A 21,671-nucleotide genomic window follows, 5' to 3' on the forward strand; every position below is an offset into this window, starting at 1 on the left:
GAGGCTTGTCTGGGACCATGGTGTAGGGCAAGCAGGGTAGCAGGTGTGTCCTGGAGGGTGGACAAGGCAGGCTGAGCCCTCTAAGTGTAAGGAGGTGGAGTCTAGCTTTTCTGGGTGGATATGCAGGGCCTTATGAATTCGACTGGGCAAGATGCAGCCAGATGGACTAGCCAAGTGTGTCTGGATAAGGTGGGCAAGCAGGGCCAGGTGGTGCCAGTCATTCCCAGGCAGGCAAGACCTAGTGCATCCAGGCAGGTGCTGTGGGCCCCAGCCACAGTGGCCAGAGGGTGAGGCCAGGAGTGTTGGGGCAGGGTGAGCCCATCCCCACCCACTTAGTGCTGACCCAGAGCCCTCCTTCCATCAGCACAGGAGCGCTACTTATAATCCCTGGTCTCTGGTGAATCTAGGACACAGGGTGGTTGGGGGAATGGAGCTGGTGCGAGGGTCTGCCCGTCAGTTCTTAACTGTGATACTCTCAGAGACTTTGCCATAGTCCCCCTGACAACTGCTCACTCGATCACACCTGCCTCAACTACAGAAGTCTGAGCTGTCCCAGAAGTACCAGGTGGGGGCAATGCCATCGGCAGGAAAGGAGGCCATACACCAGCTGTTGTCTGAAAAGGACCTGCCTCAGTACTGAAGCTTATACCAGGACTTTTATATACGAGATTCTTGACAATCAAAGCCTGATGAGTGTATGGCAGGGCCCCTGCATGGAAGGGTAAGGCAGGGAGGCTCAGCAATGAAGAGAGAGGCGGCACGGAGTGTCCAGAGATCATTTAAGAAACAAATTGGGGAGACCTGTCAGCATTTTTCTCGCCTACAGCCCTGGATGAATGACACTGAGGACTTCCCATTCCTAGATTCTGCACTGCAGAAGCAGGCAATGGATACGAAGAAAAGGAAGAATTTGAAGAAAAAAGTGGAGTGGAAGGTGACAGAAATGGTGGAATGGGGGGCATGGAGGCAGAGGTTGGGGGCAGAATGCAAGGTAGTAGTACAGGGTTAGGGGGCTGACACTGATTCCCTTGCCCCTGCTTTGACCACTCTTGTCTCACAGAAGGAGAAGCAGCAGAAGCTCATGGAAAAGTCAGAAGACCCAGAGCAGTCAGGTGCCGAGCACCCAGCCTCACTGCGGCAGTGCCTGGGGCCTGACTGTGTGCACCCCACCCGGCCAGGCTCCAAGTACTGCTCGGACGACTGTGGCATGAAGCTGGCAGCTGAGTGAGTGCACCTGGAGGTTAAGCAACAGGGAATAAAGTAGGGCATGATCTATGCCAGCTGTAAGTCCATCTACCCCGCTACCTATGCATCCTCCACCATTCGTCCACTCACCCACCTATCCATCCACCCTTACATCCACCGACCCGCTGAACCACCCATCCACATTCCATCCACCAACCCACTCATTCACCCTCAACAGTCACTTACCCACCCAGCTGTCTAGCCATGCACCCAACCATCCACCATCCAAGCACGCATTCACCAACATTCACTCATCTACCATTCATTATCCTAAACATCCACCATTCGGCCACTCATCCATTTCTTCTTATTTTGATGCCCCCACATACGCATTCCATTCTTGCTGTCTCCCCTTCCAGCCGCATCTATGCGATCCTGCCCAAGCGCATCCAGCAGTGGCAGAAGAGCCCTTGCATTGCTGAGGAGCATGGCAAGAAAATGCTCGAGCGCATCCACCGTGAGCAGCAGGACACCCACACCCGCCTGAAGGACTTAGAGTGCCATTTCCATGAACTTGAGGCCATCATTCAGCGTGGCAAGCAGCAGGCTGTGTGCAAAGATGAAGAGGTGAGTGGGAATGGGTGGGGTGGAGCAGAAAGGTGCCTGATATCTTGCCCTGCCGTCCCCACCCTGCACTGCTTTACTGGCCCTTCTACTGTCCTATGCAGAGTGACAAGCATGGCAGGAACAGCGTCAACCTGCAGATCTTCTGTGTCTCCTGCGGGCAACCCATCAATACGCAGGTTGCCCTGCGCCACATGGAGCGCTGCTTCGCCAAGGTTGGAGCATTGGCTGGGGGAAGATGGGGCAAGGGTGTTTTTGGCTGGGTGGGGTCCATGAGGAGGGGGGCAGGTTTGGTGCCCGGGTATTTGTTGTAGAAGACAATACAACACACATCCATGGCTCTACCCATTTGTGCTTTTCTTCCACCCCCAGTAAAGGGGCCAAGATTTGGGCATCAGCCACTGGTGAGGGGGGGACATCGGCTGAGCTGATAGGAGCGTAGGGTCCACAGGGAGCAAATGTGTTGTTTGGGGCTTTTTCATGGGAGGTTACGCAGTGTGTGTCTATAGTTCCTCCCATTTGTACTCTTTTTTCCCCAGTATGAGCGCAAATCGCCCTTCACGTCCATGTACCCCACTCGCATTGAGGGGTGAGTGTGAGTGCTGCTCAGGGTCAAAGGCACGATGTGGACAAGGTCAGGAGCAGGGTGTGCAAGATCAAGGGCAGGATGTGGGTAGGCTCAGAGACAGAGGTGGGCAGATTAGCGGCAGGGTATAGGTGGGGTTGGGGACAAAGTGTGGGCAGGGTTCAGGGTGGGACCAGCCTCCTCCTGACCCTTAGCACCTCACTTTCACCTCTCCCCAGAGCCACAAGGCTCTTCTGTGATGTTTACGACCCACGGAGTAAGAGCTACTGTAAGCGACTCCAGGTGTTATGCCCTGAGCACTCGAAGGACCCCAAGGTGAGACTTTTCTTTCTCTACCTCATCGCCCTCCATTCCTCCCCTTCTCCCTACCTGACCACCTTCCTCTCGTCCTCCAGTGCTTGATTGCCTCCTATTCCTTCTTCCTTCTGCCTGACTGCCTTCATGCCTCCTGACCAATCCCTATGTATCCCCTCCTCCTTTCCTGACCTCCCCTACACCCCCCTCCTCACTGCCCAATCACTTTCTAGTTTTACTTTTCTCCCTGCCTGTTTATTTATTCATAATCTCCTTGCCTGACCCCGCACCCCAACATTTCTCTCTCCCTCTGCCTGACCAGCCTCCGTTCCTCTGCTCCTCACTGCATAACCATTCCCCATTCTTCCCTTCTCCTTGCTTGCTCATCTCCCTTCTTTTCCTAGCCCCTGCCTGACCACCCCACAATCCCCCCTCCCTCCCTGCATGGTTACCCTCAATTCCTCTCTTCTCACTTGCTGACTTCCTTCCATTCTTATTCTCCCTGCCTCACTTCCCCAATCGCCTTCTCACTGCTTGTCATGTCCTAAATCCCTTCTTCTTCCCTGTTTGATCAGCCCCCATCCCTTTCACGCTCCCAGCCTTATTCCTCACCTCCCCCATGCTTTACCAACCCTCATTCATCTACTTCTCCCTGTCAGACTCCCCCTCCATCCTTCCTCTCCGTCCTGTTTGATCTCTTTCTGTTCTTCCGTCCTTCCTGCCTGATCACCTCCATTCTTACATCCCTGCTTAACTTCTTCCTCCATTCTCCATGATTGATCATCCCCCTTTGGCCCCCTCTTCTTTACCTAATCACTGAATTCCTCTCTTCCCCCTGCTAGGTCACCACTCCCCATTCCTCTCCTTCCTTCCTGCCTGCCCTCTATTCCCCTCTTCCTTGCATCCTGCCTGCCTGATCACCCTCCATTTGCCACCCTTCACGTACCTCAGCATCTTTCATTCTTCCCCACAGGTACCGGATGAAGAAGTGTGCGGTTGCCCACTAGTGAAAAACGTCTTTGAGCCCACCGGTAATTTCTGTTGCCTCCCCAAACGCTTGTGCAATCACCACTACTGCTGGGAGAAGCTGAGACGTGCCGAGGTGGACCTAGAGCGCGTGTGCATGGTACGTTACGTGGTACGTTACATGGTACATTACATGGTACGCCCCTTAGGGGCTGAGAGGCGGGATGGAATCCTAGAAGGCCCTTCTCATGCTTGCCCCCCACAGTTGCTCAAGCTGGAAGAGCTGGTTGAGCAGGAGCACAAGGTGCGCACAGCCATGAAGAATCGGGCAGGGCTGCTGGCCCTGATGCTTCATCAGACAACCCAGCATGACCCGCTCACCACTGACCTACGCTCCAGAGTAGACAGCTGAGCTCTGCTCAGCTGAGGTCCTGTACTCAACACCCTGTGCAAGGGTGTCACTCTACGAATTCCTCACACACCTCTTCCTCTAATATATTTTTCAGGGCATCTCAGCGTTTCTCTGTGCTTCTCTGTTCCCCATTTAGTCTCCTGTCTCGGTCTACGCCTCCTTGAGGTGGGGTGGTCCTCAAAATCCCCCTCTTTCTGTCTGTTCCTGTATCCCCCGTCTCTTTCTTTCCTGAATCTGGGTGGGGCCAGGAGACTGCCCTGCCCTCATCTCCCACCATCCAGAGTTTTGTTTAAAAACTTTAGAACAAGAGATTTTAATATTCTTTGGTGGCCCCTAAGCCGTTCTCTCTGGCCACAAACCCAATTCCGAACCTCCAGTGGTGGTGGGTGACAGTGCAGCTTTACTTGGGGGGTGGGCTACAGTGCACATTTGGGGGTGCCTGTGATGCCCGGTGTGCTCAGTGCAGGTCCTGGTGCACACCTGGTTTCCAGTGTCTAAGAAGTGGGTGGGGAGGGTGAGTTTGAGTTTTCATCTCTGTCAGAAGAGGGAGGGACAGGTAGGTTGCCCTGGATGTGCAGTGAAATATGCAATCAGTTTATGCACACAAGATGTTGCCTCTCCTCAGCCTGAGCACTTTGAAGACAATGGGAAATAGGAATATTGTTTATTGAGAGTCAACCCCATATGGGGTTTAGAATCACAGAGTGGCTAAGTGTGGGCACTTTGGAGTCAGCTGACCTCGGCTTAAGTATTTCCTGGTCATTCTACTTGCTAGCAGTGTGACCTTGGGACAACCAACTTAGCCTCACTGTGCTTCAGCTGCTTCTATTGTAAAATGGTCCTAAGGATAACCATTGTCAGGTAGCTGGCAAGGTTGCAGTGAAAATTAAATGAGGTACCTGATATTGATCACCAGGGCCTCAGGACAGGGGCAGGTGTGTCACAGGAGGAGCAAATTCCAGACTTGGTGTCCCTGAGACAGGTCACCATCCTCCTGATGTGTGAGCACCATGGGGCTGGTGTCCCACATCCAGAGCCCTTCCTGTTTCAGTGGAAAATGTGATGCAGCCGATAGAGGAAAGGTGGGATGAGCGGGTCAGCCCCACAGACTAGAGGAGGGGGAGGCAGCTCCCTGCAGGGTGTCTGCGAGCGAGGTGTGGGTGGGGGTGACCACCGGCCCCAGCCAGGGAGACGCTCCCCCCTGACGCCCAGCACAGGCCCTTCAGTCCTCACTGGCTCTGTGCATACACTCAGCTGATCTCTACCAGAGCCTGCTTTCCCCTGATCCTTGGGGATTTGCTGATTTCTCCTCTATCCTGATCTAGGGCAGAAAAATTCCTTTTCTTTGGAACTTAGAGAATGGCAGGGTAGTAGGGTGACCACGCTCTCTAGGGCCCTTCTGCTGCTTCCTCCTCCTCTCAAAGATGAGTAAAGTGGCCTGAGAAGGTACATGACTTGCCCAGGCCTCTGGGATTGTGAGTGACAGCAGTGGACTGGAACCTGGTCTCCTGACTGTGCCTTCCACCCTCAGCACACAATAGCCAAGACCAAGTTTCCCACTAAAAGTTCCCCTCAAGGGATTTCCCTGGTGGTCCAATGGTTAACACTCTGAGCTTCCATTGCAGGGGGCACAGGTTCAATCCCTTGTCAGGAAACTAAGATCCTGCATGCCGAGTGGTAAGACTAAAAAAAAAATGTTCCCCTTGAGAGTCCGTAAACAGAGGCAGACGATGAGGGAACCAGACCTTGCCCCACAGTTCCCTCCTTCCTGTGGATGTTGTCACCTCTGGGGACAGGCTCATTTTCACAGGGGCTCAGGGTCATGTGGTCAGTAAGACAGTATATATGACAAAACTCATTTTAGTTTTGTTTATTATACAGTTATATTTGTAACTATTACAAATATAACTATTTGTATAATAAAACTAAATATAAAGCAAGTTATACACTACAAATAAGTAGAAAGAATAAAATTTAAATGACCTCTGTTATCTCCTAACTAAATTCTATTAACATTTTGATTTTTTTTTTTTTTTTTTTTTTGCGGTACGCGGGCCTCTCACTGTTGTGGCCTCTCCCGTTGCAGAGCACAGGCTCCGGACGCGCAGGCTCAGCAGCCATGGCCCATGGGCCCAGCTGCTCCGCAGCATGCGGGATCTTCCGGGACCGGGGCACGAACCCGTGTCCCCTGCATCGGCAGGCAGACTCTCAACCACTGTGCCACCAGGGAAGCCCCATATTTTGATTTTTTTGCTTTCAGATATTTTTTCTGGCTCTCAGCTTTGGTGTTTATGTTCATGAGTGTTTAGTATATTCATACATGCACATTTAATTTAAATGAAAACTAGAATTGTTTGGTTACCTTCTCTCTTTGCTCTGTATTCTAACTTAAGTATTTTTCCACGTCAGCAAATATTTTTGTATACAATTTTAATAGCTGCATAATATTGAGTCTTTGAATATATCATAATTTTTATAACCAATATACTGTTAGTTAACATTTATGAAGGATAGTTTTGGTTTTGACTATTAACATCACAGTAGTGAAATTCCTGCATTTAAATCTTCATGCACATACATGATTGTTTTCTAGAAATTGAAATCTTGGATCAGGGTGCAAGGACAGATATTAAACGACTTAGGAGGCGATAGTTGTACACTTGGTCCCAATGAGAAACCTGCCTTTTCCAAGTGTCACACAATCATATCAGTCACAGATACACAGCTTGTGGCCACAGAAATGTGGTGCCCCCTGGGTCTCCCACAGGGTGTGGCCCCCAGCTGAAGTGTGGGTGTTTCCGGGCTGGTGAATCTGATCTCTGCAACGTACCTGCACATCATCCCCTCTGCAGCTTTGACTTCACAGACCCAAGCCCCTTCCCAGGAACAGCAGGAAATAACCAAGTTTTTAATAACCAAGTTTTTAATTTAATAGATTAATTCATGTATTTGTTTGTTGTACCCATTGCTTTTCCAGTGTTTTTAGGGGGCATTAAAGAATCCCTGTAGTAAAATGTCCAGGTATGACTCTATTTTAGGTCAGAGGAGATATAGACAGAACGAACAAAGTCAGCACTAGAATCTATTTGGACTATAGGCATTTGGGCCTGATGGTCCTGCAGAGTAATTAAATTTGAGCTAGAAGTTTTTTTCTTATCTTCCTATCAGATATAGCTGGAAAGGAAACGCAGTCGTTTGTAAGATTTACATTGGCCACAGGGAGAAAATGTGACAATTCTTCCAGGGTAAACGTTTCCTGATAATTGAATTTCAAAAACAAATTTGATCTCATTATGGAGTATGGGTGAGGTAACCTTATACTTTATCATCCAAATCAGGACACTTTAGAATGGGAAGGGGCATCATTAATAATTATGCCGGAACAACAGGTGTAAACTGGACAGAGGATCAGCCTAATGAAAAAGACGAGTGTCGTCAACAGTAATCTTGTCATAAGTGTATGATGATAGGGTTTGCCACAGCCATCTTCTAGAACAATGGTTCTCACAGTATGTTTCTTGGACCACCACCAGCAGCATCATTTGAGAGACTGGTAGAAATGCAAATTCTCGGGTCCTACACCAGACTTTTGGTTATGAGGTTTAGTAGTCTGTGTGTTGACAAGCCCTCTAGGTGATTCTGATGCATGCTCAAGTTTGAGAACCGCTGGTTGAGAACCATCTAAAAGAAGCCGAGGGCGTAGGGCCCAAGCAGAACACAGTGGATAGGGTTCTTCATGTGCACACCTCACTGATGATTTCATTTCATACAGGTGCAAACCATCCTACATTTTAACTTTCCTCTGGGGCTTTTGACACTACTTGGGCCTTAGCTAGGTCAAAGTTAAAAGAATATATTTATATCAAAACACCATATTGGGGGCTTCCCTGGTGGCACAGTGGTTGAGAGTCCGCCTGCCGATGCAGGGGACACAGGCTCGTGCCCCGGTCCGGGAAGATCCCATGTGCCGCAGAGCGGCTGGGCCCGTGAGCCATGGCCGCTGAGCCTGCGCGTCCGGAGCCTAGGCTCCGCAACAGGAGAGGCCACAACAGTGAGAGGCCCGCGTACCGCAAAAAAAAAAAAACCAACCTTACCATATTGTATACCTTAAGTATATATAATTTTTAATTTGTCAACCATTCCTCAATGAAACTGGAAAATTTTTTAAATATTTAAAAACATTGGTAATAGAATATGCCATTTTCAGTCTGGGCTTAAAGTTCTGTGCAAAGACTCTGTGGTCAGTTCCTCTTTTAATGTTGTTTTTAAAAATCTCTACTTAAAATATGTTATCCTGAAATATAAAATACAATTGCAATAGGGACTATAATTCTTTCAAGATACAAAAGTTAGTTAATATATCTTCCCTGCATATATAATCCCTCCATGGTGATCCATTAGATCAAGGAAAAAATTCTTACTTTTTCTATGATGGAGTCCAGCATTTGTCCTCAGATTTTAAATTTATTTTGCTTCCCTGAATGTCACATAGACCCTTCTTCTTCTACACAGAGCTATTTGACATCAAATAGTTTTTCTTTTTCACTTCCATACCTTTGCACTTTGTATCACATGCCTTATCATCCAATTTAAGCTTCTCCAACACTGGCGGGTAAACTTACTCCCTCATGGAGAACTTACCTTTCCTACCTACCTGTATTTGTTTTTCACATTTCAGGGTTGCTACAGGACAAGGGGTGTGTGTATAATATATTTCTCCCTTCCCAATTCCTGGCATAACATTTGCTACTCGGTACTCAACGGCCCAGGAAAGGTGTTTCTGGCAGTTCTCAAAATAGCAGGAGGACTTAAGAGGGTTGTTTAGTCCTCATTTTTATCAATATTTTTTAAATTGAAGTATAGTTGATTTACAATGTTGTGTTACTTTCTGCTGTACAGCAAAGTGATTCAGTTATACATATATATACATTCTTTAAAAAATATTCTTTTCCATTATGGTTTATCATAGGATATTGAATATAGGTCTCTGTGCTATACAGTAGGACCTTGTTGTTTATCCATTCTATATATAAAAGCTTACATCTGCTAACCCCAACCTCCCACTCCATCCCTCCCCAGCCCCCTCCCCCTTGGCAACTACCAGCCTGTTCCCTATGTCCATGATTCTGTTTCTGTTTCACAGATAGGTTCATTTGTGTCATATTTTAGATTCCACATATAAGTGACACCATATGGTATTTGTCTTTTTCTTTCAGACTCACTTCACTTAGTATGATAATCTCTAGTTGCATCCATTTTGCTGCAAATGACATTATTTCATTCTTTTTCATGGCTGAGTAGTGTTCCATTGCATATTTGTACCACATCTTCTTTATCCATTCATCTGTCAACGTAGTTCTCATTTTTAGTAAAGAATAACTTTTACTGCATGAACACAGTGAATTGCAGAAATTTCAATTATATTTCTTTCTCCTATAAAATATTATATAATATTAGGTATTTAGTAGTAGGCATACTATGTTATATACCAGGATAAAAACTCATTAAAAAATTATTAACTAGGAGATGTGGGTTATTCTGGGCTGGGGTGGGAAAAGTACCGGATGAACCTGAACATTTTGTTGTACCAGAAGGTCAGGATGTGCTCAAGGAATCATGGGACATGTCAAAAGGACATAACATTCCAGCTGCAAGTGACTCCCACTGGCCAAATCTGAGAATATTTTAAAATTCAAATTAAATATAGTAATAAATTATTAGAGAAATGCAAATTAAAACTACAGTGAGGTACCATCTCACACTGGTCAGAATGGCCATCATTAAAAAGTCTACAAATAACAAATGCTGAAGAGGGTGTGGAGAAAAGGGAACCCTCCTACCCTGTTGGTGGGAATGTAACTTGGTACAGCCCCTATGGAGAACAATATGGAGGTTGTTCAAAAAACTAAAAATAGAGTTGCCATATGATCCAGCAATCCCACTCATGGGCATATACCCAGACAAAACTATAATCCCACTCGTGGGCATATACCCAGACAAAACTATAAAACCACCCCTCTAGGTGGTCACAAAGCACCAAGCTGATCTCCCTGCATACAGGTCTTTTGTCTCCTTAGGTAGATTTATTCCTAGATATTTTATTTTTTTGTTGCAATGGTAAATGGGAGTGTTTTGTTAATTTCACTTTCAGATTTTTCATCATTAGTGTATAGGAATGCAAGAGATTTCTGTGCATTAATTTTGTATCCTGCTACTTTACCAAATTCATTGATTAACTGTAGTAGTTTTCTTGTAGCATCTTTAGGATTCTCTATGTATAGTATCATGTCATCTGCAAACAGTGACAGCTTTACTTCTTCTTTTCCGATTTGGATTCCTTTTATTTCTTTTTCTTCTCTGATTGCTGTGACTAAAACTTCCAAAACTATGTTGAATAATAGTGGTGAGAGTGGGCAACCTTGTCTTCTTTCTGATCTTAGTGGAAATGGTTTCAGTTTTTCACCATTGAGAATGATGTTGGCTGTGGGTTTGTCATATACGACCATTATTATGTTGAGGTAAGTTCCCTCTATGCCTACTTTCTGGAGGGTTTTTATCATAAATGGGTGTTGAATTTTGTCTCACACCAGTCAGAATGGCCACCATAAAAAAATCTACAAACAATAAATGCTGGAGAGGGTGTGGAGAAAAGGGAACCCTCTTGCCCTGTTGGTGGGAATGTAAATTGAGACAGCCACTATGGAGAACAGTATGGAGGGTCCTTAAAAAACTACAAATAGAACTACCATACGACCCAACAATCCCACTACTGGGCATATACCCTGAGAAAACCATAATTCAAACAGGGTCATGTACCACAATGTTCATTGCAGCTCTATTTACAATAGCCAGGACATGGAAGCAACCTAAGTGTCCATCGACAGATGAATGGATAAAGAAGATGTGGCACATATATACAATGGAATATTACTCAGCCATAAAAAGAAATGAAATTGAGTTATTTGTAGTGAGGTGGATAGACCTAGAGTCTGTCATACAGAGTGAAGTAAGTCAGAAAGAGAAAAACAAATGCCACATGCTAACACATATATATGGAATCTAAAAAACAAACAAAAAAATGGTCATGAGGAACCTAGAGGCAAGACGGGAATAAAGACGCAGACCTACTAGAGAATGGACTTGAGGATATGGGGAGGGGGAAGGGTAAGCTGGGACAAAGAGAGAGTGGCATGGACATATATACACTATGAAATGTAAAATAGATAGCTAGTGGGAAGCAGCCACATCACACTTGCATTGGAAGAATCAACATTGTGTGGTGATATGTCTGGATAGAATTTTGAAAGCAGAATGCTGTTCTCCTCCAGCCAGCACCATGGTAAAAATTCTTTTAGGATTTTCCCTGATTTTCCCAGTTAACAGGTGAGTTTCCTGGAGGAAAAGCCTATAAAAGCTTGGAACATCCCATGCCTATAGGCATCAGGGACTTCACACTAGAACAGTGACCCACACATAAACTTTAAAAATTTGTTAAGTATTTCTAGCTGAATCTTCTTACTAGCTTAAATGGCATATGGTAGTATCTGTACCAGGTAAGCAAATGATGGCCTTTTTTCTCCCTGTAGGCACCTATTTTTCTCCAGATATTGGGTTACAGTCATACTTCATTTTATTGCACTTTACTATACTTCGGAGATCTTGCATTTTTTGTTTGTTTGTTTTTAACGAATTGAAGATTTGTGGCAAACCTGCATTGTCAAATTTTGGTTAGCATATTTTAGTAATAAAGTATTTTTAAATTAAAAAAAAAGAATCAACATTGTGAAAATGACTCTACTACCCAAAGCAGTCTACAGATTCAATGCAATTCCTATCAAACTACCACTGGCATTTTTCACAGAACTAGAACAAAAAATTTCACAATTTGTATGGAAACACAAAAGACCCCGAATAGCCAAAGCAATCCTGAGAACGAAAAATGGAGCTGGAGGAATCAGGCTCCCTGATTTCAGACTATACTACAAAGCTACAGTAATCAAGACAGTATGGTACTGTCACAAAAACAGAAAGATAGGTCAATGGAACAGGATAGAAAGCCCAGAGATAAACCCATGCACATATAGGGTCACTTAATCTTTGATAAAGGAGGCAAGAATATACAGTGGAAAAAAGACAGCCTCTTCAATAAGTGGTGCTGGGAAAACTGGACAGCTACATGTAAAAGAATGAAATTAGAATACTCCCTAACACCATACACAAAAATAAACTCAAAATGGATTAAAGACTTAAATGTAAGGCCAGACACTATAAATTTCTTAGAGGAAAACATAGGCAGAACACTCTATGACATAAATCACAGCGAGATCCTCTTTGACCCACCTCCTAGAGAAATGGAAATAAAAACAAAAATAAACAAATGGGACCTAATGAAACTTCAAAGCTTTTGCACAGCAAAGGAAACCATAAACAAGATGAAAAGACAACCCTCGGAGTGGGAGAAAATATTTGCAAATGAAGCAACTGACAAAGGCTTAATCTCCAAAATTTACAATATCAAAAAAACAAACAACCCAGTCCAAAAATGGGCAGAAGACCTAAATAGACATTTCTCCAAAGAAGATATACAGATTGCCAAAAAACACATGAAAGAATGCTCAACATCATCATTAGAGAAATGCAAATCAAAACTACAATGAGATATCATCTCACACTGGTCAGAATGGCCATCATCAAAAAATCTACAAACAGGGCTTCCCTGGTGGCACAGTGGTTGAGAGTCCGCCTGCTGATGCAGGGGACACGGGTTCGTGCCCCAGTCCGGGAAGATCCCACATGCTGCAGAGTGGCTGGGCCCGTGAGCCATGGCTGCTGAGCCTGCACGTCCGGAGCCTGTGTTCCGCAACAGGAGAGGCCACAACAGTGAGAGGCCTGCATACCGCAAAATAAAATAAAATCTACAAACAATAAATGCTGGAGAGGGTGTGGAGAAAAGGGAACCCTCTTGCACTGTTGGTGGGAATGTAAGTTGATACAGCCACTATGGAGAACAGTATGGAGCTCCTTAAAAAACTAAAAATAGAACTACCATATGACCCAGCAATCCCACTACTGGGCATATACCCTGAGAAAACCATAATTCAAAAAGAGTCATGTACCAAAATGTTCATTGCAGCTCTATTTACAATAGTCAGGACATGGAAGCAACCTAAGTGTCCAGCAACAGATGAATGGATAAAGAAGATGTGGCACATATATACAATGGAATATTACTCAGCCATAAAAAGGAATGAAACAGTTATTTGTAGTGAGGTGGATGGACCTAGAGACTGTCATTCAGAGTGAAGTAAGTCAGAAAGAGAAAAACAAATACCATATGCTCACACATATATATGGAATCTAAAGGAAAAAAATTGGTCATGAAGAACCTAGGGGCAAGATGGGAATAAAGATGCAGACCTACTAGAGAATGGACTTGAGGATATGGGGAGGGGGAAGGGTAAGCTGGGACAAAGTGAGAGAGTGGCATGGACATATATACACTGCCAAACGTAAAATAGATAGCTAGTGGGAAGCAGCCATATAGCACAGGGAGATCAGCTTGGTGCTTTGTGACCACCTAGAGGGGTAGGATAGGGAGGGTGGGAGGGAGGGAGACTCAAGAGGGAAGAGATATGGGGACATATGTATATGTATAACTGATACACTTTGTTATAAAGCAACAACTAACACACCATGGTAAAGTAATTATACTCCAATAAAGATGTTTAAAAAATCTTTTTATTGGAGTATAGCTGATTTACAATGTTATGTTAGTTTCAGGTGTACAGCAAAGTGAATCAGTTATACATATGCCCACTCTTTTTTTAGATTGTTTTCCCATATAGGTCATTACAGCGTATTGAGTAGAGTTCCCTGTGCAGTCGGCTCTTATTAGTTATCTATTTTATATATAGTAGCGTGTATATGTCAATCCCAATCTCCCAATTTATCCCTCTCCCCTTCCCCCCTGGTAACCATAAGTTTGTTTTCTACATCTATGACTCTATTTCTGTTTTGTAAATAAGTTCATTTGTACCATTTTTTTAGATTCCACATATAAGTGATATCATATGGTATTTGTCTTTCTCTGTCTGACTTACTTCACTCATTATGACAATCTCTAGGTTCATCCACGTTGCTGCAAATGGCATTATTTTGTTCTTTTTCATGGCTGAGTAATATTCCATTGTATATATGTACCACATCTTTATCCATTCCTCTGTTGATGGACATTAAGTTTGCTTCCATGTCCTGGCTATTGTAAATAGTGCTGCGATGAACATTGGGGTGCATGTATGAATTCTTTGGATTAGTGTTAGCATGGTACATGTTTTGCCATCCATTTACTTTTAACCTATTTTTGTCTTTATATTTAAAGTGGATTTCTTGCACAGAACATATAGTTGCGTCTTGCTTTTTTATCCAATTGAAAAATCTCTATTTGCCATTTACATATAATATGATTATAGATGTGGTTGTGTTGAAATGTATCATATGGCTATTTGTTTTCTATTTGTTCTATCTGTTCTCTTTTCCCTTTTTCCTTTATTTCTGTCTTATTTTGAATTAAGTATTTTTTATTATTCCATTTTATATTCCTCGTTGGGTTTAAGAGCTTTAATACTTTCTCGTTTTATTTTAGTTGTTGCTTTAGAATTTATAGTATTAATATCATTAACTTATTACAGTCTACCTTCAAGTGATATTATAGCACTTTATGTATAATTCAAGAACTTTTACAACATACTTCAATGTACCCTCCTAAGTTTTGTGCTATTGTTGTTATATATTTCAATTTGCATATATTATAAATGGCATGATTCATTGTTATTTTAATTTTAAACAGTTGATTATCTTTTAAAGAGATCCAAATAATAAGAAAAGTATTTATATTTACCCATGTAGTTACCATTTCTGGTGCTCTTCATTCCTTTGTGTAGATGTAGATTTCCATCTGGTATCATTTGCCTTCTGCTTGAAGGACTTCCTTTAACATTTTTTGTAGTGCAGGTCAGCTGATGATGAATTCTTTAAACTTTTGTATGTCTGAAAATGTCTTTATTTTGTCTTCATTAAAAAAATAATTTTGCAGGTAGAGAATTCTAGGTTGCTGGTTTGTTGTTGTTAATTTCAGTAAAGTTCTTGCTCCACTGTTTCCTTGCTCCACTGTTTCCTGGCTTGTTACTGACAAGAAAACTGCTTTCGTCCTTATCTTTGTTCCTGTGCATTTTCTTTTTTTCTCTAGGATTTTCTCTTCACCAGTGGTTTTGAGCAACTTGATTATGACGTGCCTTAAGTAGTTTTCTCATGTTGTTGTGCTTAGGATTTGTTGATTGTTGTATCTTTGGGTATATATTTTTTATCTTATGTGGAAATATTTCAGCCAATATTTTTTCCAGACACCCATCTCTCTCCTCTCTTCAGGAAGCCCCACCTCCTAATACATTTATGAAATGACAAAATTTTGGAAATGGAGACCAGGTTAGTAGTTGCCAGGGGTTAGGGAAAGGTATAGGAGGGGGAGGTAGGTGTGGTTGTAAACTGCAACACCAAGGATCCCTGTGATAGAAGTGTTCTCTACCTTCATTCAAACCTCTAACTGTGATAAAATTGTATGAAACTAAACACACACACACAAATGAATACAAGTAAAACTGGGAAAATCAGAATAAGATCAGTGTACTGTATCAGTGTCAATATCCTGATTGTGATCATAGTTTTGCAAGATCTTACCACTGGGGGAAACTGGGTGCTATGAACTAAATGTCTGTGTCCCCCACAGATTTCATAGGTTGAAATCCTTACCCCCAAGGTGACAGTAGTGGGATGTGGGGCCTTTGGGAGGTAATTATGTCATGAGAGTGGAGCCCTCATGAATGGGTTTAGTGCCCTTATAAGAAGAGACATGAGAACTAGCTCTCACTCTCTGATCTTCACCATGTGAGGATACAGTGAGAGGATGGCCACCTGCAAACCAAGAAGTGGGCTCTCACCAGACATCAGATCTGCTGGCACTTTGATCTTGGACTTCCCAGCCTCCAGAACTGTGAGAAGTAAATTTCTGTTGTTTAAGCCACCCAGTCTATGGTATTCTATTATAGCAGCCTGAATGGACTAAGGTACTTGGTAAAGGATACACAGGACCTCTCAGTATTATTTGTCATAATTGCATGTGAGTTCACAATTGTTTTAATTAAAATTCCAATTTAAAAAGGCATGTATGGGACAATTAAAGGACATTTGTATAAGTAGGTAACAAATGATATTAAGAAAATATTGTTAATGTTTTAAGTATGTTAATGGTATTGCAGTTAAACAGAGATACATACTAAAGGAAGTAAGGACAAAACATATCATTTCAGTGATTTACTTTAAAATAATCCTTCAGTAGTAGATAAAACAAGATTAGTCATATGTTCATAACTGTTGATAGTTGTTGTACATGGGCGATGGGTACAAGGGGTTTATTATACTATTTTTTGCATTTCTGAATAGCTTGAATATTATGCAGTACACGTGGATAAGTTCTGTAATGCCAAAAATTAAAAGATAATTTCTAAGAAAAAGGGAGGAAATGACCACAGGAAAAAACTGGACTGAAAATGTTGTATATGACTAATGCCACTTATAATTTTGACCTATCTGTTCCTCAAGCAGTGTCAAAAGGCTGACCAAGAAAAATTATTACACAGTATTACTGAAGTGCATTTAGCCCACGCATTGATACATATAATTTAGTCTTTTCTGTTTGTATGATGTCAGACCATCAGAAAGGTGTGCCCTCAGACAGTTTTGATTTCTTGTTATAATACATTTGCTGAGATCTGCTTTGACTGTAGGGCTTTGGCTTCCTCTGGAAAAAAATGCTCTAGAATAGGGGTAGGCAGCTACACTCATTTGTTTACATATGGACTATGGCTGTTTTCATGCTACAAAAGCCGAGCTAAGTAGTTGTAACAGAGACTATGAGCCACAAAGCCTAAAATATTTACTACTGGGCCCTACAGAAAATATTTGCCAAGGGCTGCTTTAGAAGACAGCCAAAGAAAACACACAGTACTACATGCAAGATGGGGTTGCTATAACAGGGAACTATATTCAATATCCTGTGATAAACCATATATATATATATATATATATATAACTGAATCACTTTTCTGTACAGCAGAAATTAACACAACATTGTAAATCAACTATACTTCAATATAAAAAAGTAAAGGACTTCCCTGGAGGCACAGTGGTTAAGAATCCGCCTGCCAGTGTAGGGGACATGGGTTTGGGCCCTGGTCCAGAAAGATCCCACATGCCGTGGAGCAACTAAGCCTGTGCGCAACAACTACTGAGCCTGTGCTTTAGAGCCCACGAGCTACAGCTACTGAGCCCGTGCACTGCAACTACTGAGCCCACGTGCTGCAACTACTGAAGCCCGCGTGCCTAGAGCCCATGCTCCTCAGCAAGAGAAGCTACTGCAATGAGAAGCCAGTGCACCGCAACTAAGAGTAGCCCCTGCTCGAGAAAGCCCGCACGCAGCAATGAAGACCAAATGCAGCCAAAAATAAACTTTAAATTTTTTTTAAAAAGTAAAAAAAAAGATGGGGTTGCTGTAAGTGACATCGTTTCTCTATTATTAGGCTGACTATATGTCCAAGTTGTCACAGCATAATTATGAACAGAGTCCCCTCTATCAATTTATATGAATATCTATCAAAAACCTTTTGAAAACCCCATACCAGGAAGTTTCTACCACAGAGGAACTGTCATGCTGTCCTTGTGGACAATTTAATCACCTAACTGCTTGTGTTTCTTTTATTCTGTATCTGCCACAAAGAACACAAATTTGCAGTTGGATTTTAATAGCCATGTTACTAAAATTCATTCAGCATTGTGTGAATAGCTACAGTCTAATTGTGCTCTGTTGTTGACTTTGTCCACTCTGTCTATATTTTCCCTGATCCTAACTTTATAGATTCATATGTGTTCATTTTACTATACTGATTATAAACCTCATAAATCCAATGGTAAATGGAAGCAGCAACTAAACAAATAAAGGAACAAACAACAATGCACCAGAGACTGAGTATTTTCTAGTTCTTTTTTGGGAAGGAGAAGAGATCTATGGTCAGAGCTGGGGAAATGAGGGGTTACAGGTGAGAGGGTACCTTCCAGAGTCTGGAATCAGCTGGGAGCTGCCTCCCCCTCACCTAGGCTGTAGGGGTGACCCTCCCATCCCACCCTTCCTCCGTCAGCTGCATCAGTTTCCATTGAAACACGCAGGGCTTTGAATGTGGGACACCAGTGACTTGGTGCTCACGCAGCAGAAGGATGGTGATCTGTCTCGGGGCAGCGAGTCCAGAATCTGCTGCTTCTGTGAACCACATGCCCCTGCCCTGAGGCCCTGGTGACAGGTTAGGGCCAACTCTTCACTGAATTCCTGCCCCTGGAGACCCCTCCCTCCTCACCTCACACATGCTGCCATGTCCCTCTGCAGCCAGGGCTGGGGACCACTGGGGAGAGCTCCAGTTGGCTGGCATCTTCTTGCTGGGCCTCAGCCCCCAGGCTCTCTTGCTGACAGCTCTGCTCTTCCTGGGAGCCCGAGGCCAGGTGGGCACCCATGGACTCAACCAGAGCTTCTGAGGCCGGAAGGAAGATTCTGCAGCCTTCACTATGGGGTCTTACCCAGGGGCTCCGCAGAGACTTCAAGAAAACTGGAAAGACAGTGTCCACATGGTCAGTTACTCAACATTCATCCCACGAACACTTCCTGCAGGCACCAAGGAGTGGCTAGCTGTGTTGAATACAGCTATTCTGTATTCAAAATACAGATACAGCTATTCTGTATCTGAAAATACAATTTTCTCTGAAGAGAAAAATTCAGAAAAAAACGAACTCTAGTTTATAGTCATGGTGGAATATAGGAAAGATGATAAAATTTGGATTAAAATTACTGAAGGTTTGAATCCCAGGTCTCCCACATGTTAGCTGGGAGTATATGAAGAAGTTACTTTCAGATACAGGTTCCAAAACAAGACAGATATGCGTATCTTAAGAGACAGTAAAAACTACATGAGATGATACTTGTAATGGTAAGCATTGAATAAATATTAGCAATTACTGTTATTGAAAGGCACACATCAGGTACCTCATTTAATTTTCACAACTCTGACAATCAGTTCCGACTATTATTATTCTACCCATTTTACAGATAAGAAAATAGAGGCGTAGAGATTTTTTAAGTCATGTGTACTAAGATCACAAAACTAAGTGGAAAGACAGGATTCAACCCAGATCTGTTAGTTCCAAAATTCACACTCTCAGCCACTCAGTAATATTGCATCAAATGCCCAATCCCTGACCTGCTCTGGCCTGTTGATAATTGGTCACTACGGGTCCCAGATCCCTGAGACCACATCACTGTCATCTCTGGCTGGTAGTAGAAGCCATCAATGACTCACTGAACCACATCAAATGCAGGGTGCTACTGAAAAACTAACCAAACATTGACATGGCACAGACTCTTAACATTAATTCAAACAGATTGCAAATTACTTTTCCAAGAGGGTAATTAGCCTGGCTTTCAAAGGCCCCTCAAATAATCCCCAGCAGAGGATCCCAGTAACATACCCCCACCAGGAATCCAATCATTGATCTGTCTAGACAGCTAATAACTGATCCTTACAGTACCTGAAATGGACTAAAGGAGAGGCCAGATGCTGACCTTCCAGGCCCCAATTAACTGACTTCACATGGCCACAATTCCTGATACCCATAGGACACCAAATCACTGATCCCAAGTATTTTCAAAATAAGACTGCCCCAAAGTCTCCAGTTGCCAAAGCTCCAAGGCTCTCAGTCAACTCACTGACTATGTCAGCCTTTCAATCATTATCTTGCAGAGATCTTAATCACTGACTTCTACAATCAATGATTCCTACAGAGATGTAATCACTTTCCCCCAAAATGCCCAAGTATTATTTGCTAAGGGCTCCTTCAAATGCACATTCACTGCTGACAAATTAGTAACTCCAGCAGGACTTCCCATCACTGATACCATTAGGCCTGAAATCAGTGGTTCCTAACTCTGCCTGCACATCAGAATCAAACTAGGATCTTCTAAAATCTTCTAAAAATGCTTATGCAAAGTTCCACTCCTGAATGAATGTAACTTAGTATCTGTGGGCCCAGGCATCTGTATTTGTAAAAACTGCATAAGCGATTCTGATGCACTGTGAGGAGTGGGAACCACTGTGTTAAATCTGATCCTCCCCCACATGCATCCTCCTAGCATCAGACTTCTCACTTACAACAATGGAAGCCAGAGTCATTTAACATCTACAGACCATGGAGAGAAGAGGACTTCAGTGTAAGGAGATTATATCCCTCCTAAAGATCCTATTTCTCAGCCAGAACAAAAGAAGGACAGTTTTAGACATGAAATAATTTGAAGAGTGTTCCATCAATTTACCATAGTGAAGGAAAACATTCAAGGAAGTATTCTAAATAAAAGAAAATTGAATCAGAAGTGAGATCTCAAAAGAACAAAACAATGCATATGCAAACATACACGTTCACCAGGTCATCGTGAGATCTTTGAAAACAACAGGACTTGTATGTATGTAAGTGCGTGTACAATCATAACAGAGGAAGAAAATGTGACTGGGAATTTGAAATTTAAAATGCTAAGTACCTTTTAAAGCAGAAACCTAAAGAAAATATAAACGACCTGTAATAAAAAATTTTAATTATCTTTGAAAGGTCCAGAAGTATAACTGTCTTGCTGAAGAAAATTGAAAGGAGAGGGCATGTCTCTATAGGTATAAATGGGGAAAATATAAACTTAATTATGTTTGATAGAAATGGGAAGATATACCTTTAAAGATTTTATAAAAGTTAAAATTCCCTGACTTAAAAGGTGAGTGGGTTGGGGAGAGAGGGGGTGAATGGTCATGCCTGCATTAAGTCATCAAAAGTAAGAACAGGAAAAAGAAAGCAGAAAATAATATAAATAGTAAACATAAAATAAGAAACAAGGCATAGAATTAGGTATACTATGGTTATGTGAAATTGAATCAGTTGATTCATTCTGTAGAGAGATAAGATTGGAATAAAAAAGCAAGCACAATGAGACATAGTTATAAGAAGCATAACTAAAACACAGCAGCAATTTGCAAAATAAAGGGCTGGGCAAAGATATGCCAAGCAAAGTCCAGAAAAAGGACAGCCAGTTTGGTGATATAATTATAAAAGGGAATTTCAAGGTCAGAAGCATTCAATTGGTATAAACAGGTTATATATAAAGGCAGAGCTAGTAGACTAAGGAACTTAGGAAGAGTGAACTTAGGAACTCTAATTCAAAAAATTAAACCCAACCCCAAATAGCCCAAAACAATCTTGAAAAAGAAGAACAAAGTTGGAGGTCTTACACTTACTGATTTCAAAACTTATTACAAAGCTACAGTAATCAAAACAGTGTGGTACTGGCATGAAGACAGATATATAGACCAATGGAATAGGGAACCCAGAAATAAATGGGTCATATATGGTCAAATGATTTTTGACAAAGGTGCCAAAAGCATTCAATGTGGGAAAGGTTAGTCTCCTCAATAA

The sequence above is a fragment of the Grampus griseus genome, assembly GCF_964374135.1.
Source record: "Grampus griseus genome assembly, chromosome: X".
Taxonomy (NCBI): domain Eukaryota; kingdom Metazoa; phylum Chordata; class Mammalia; order Artiodactyla; family Delphinidae; genus Grampus; species Grampus griseus.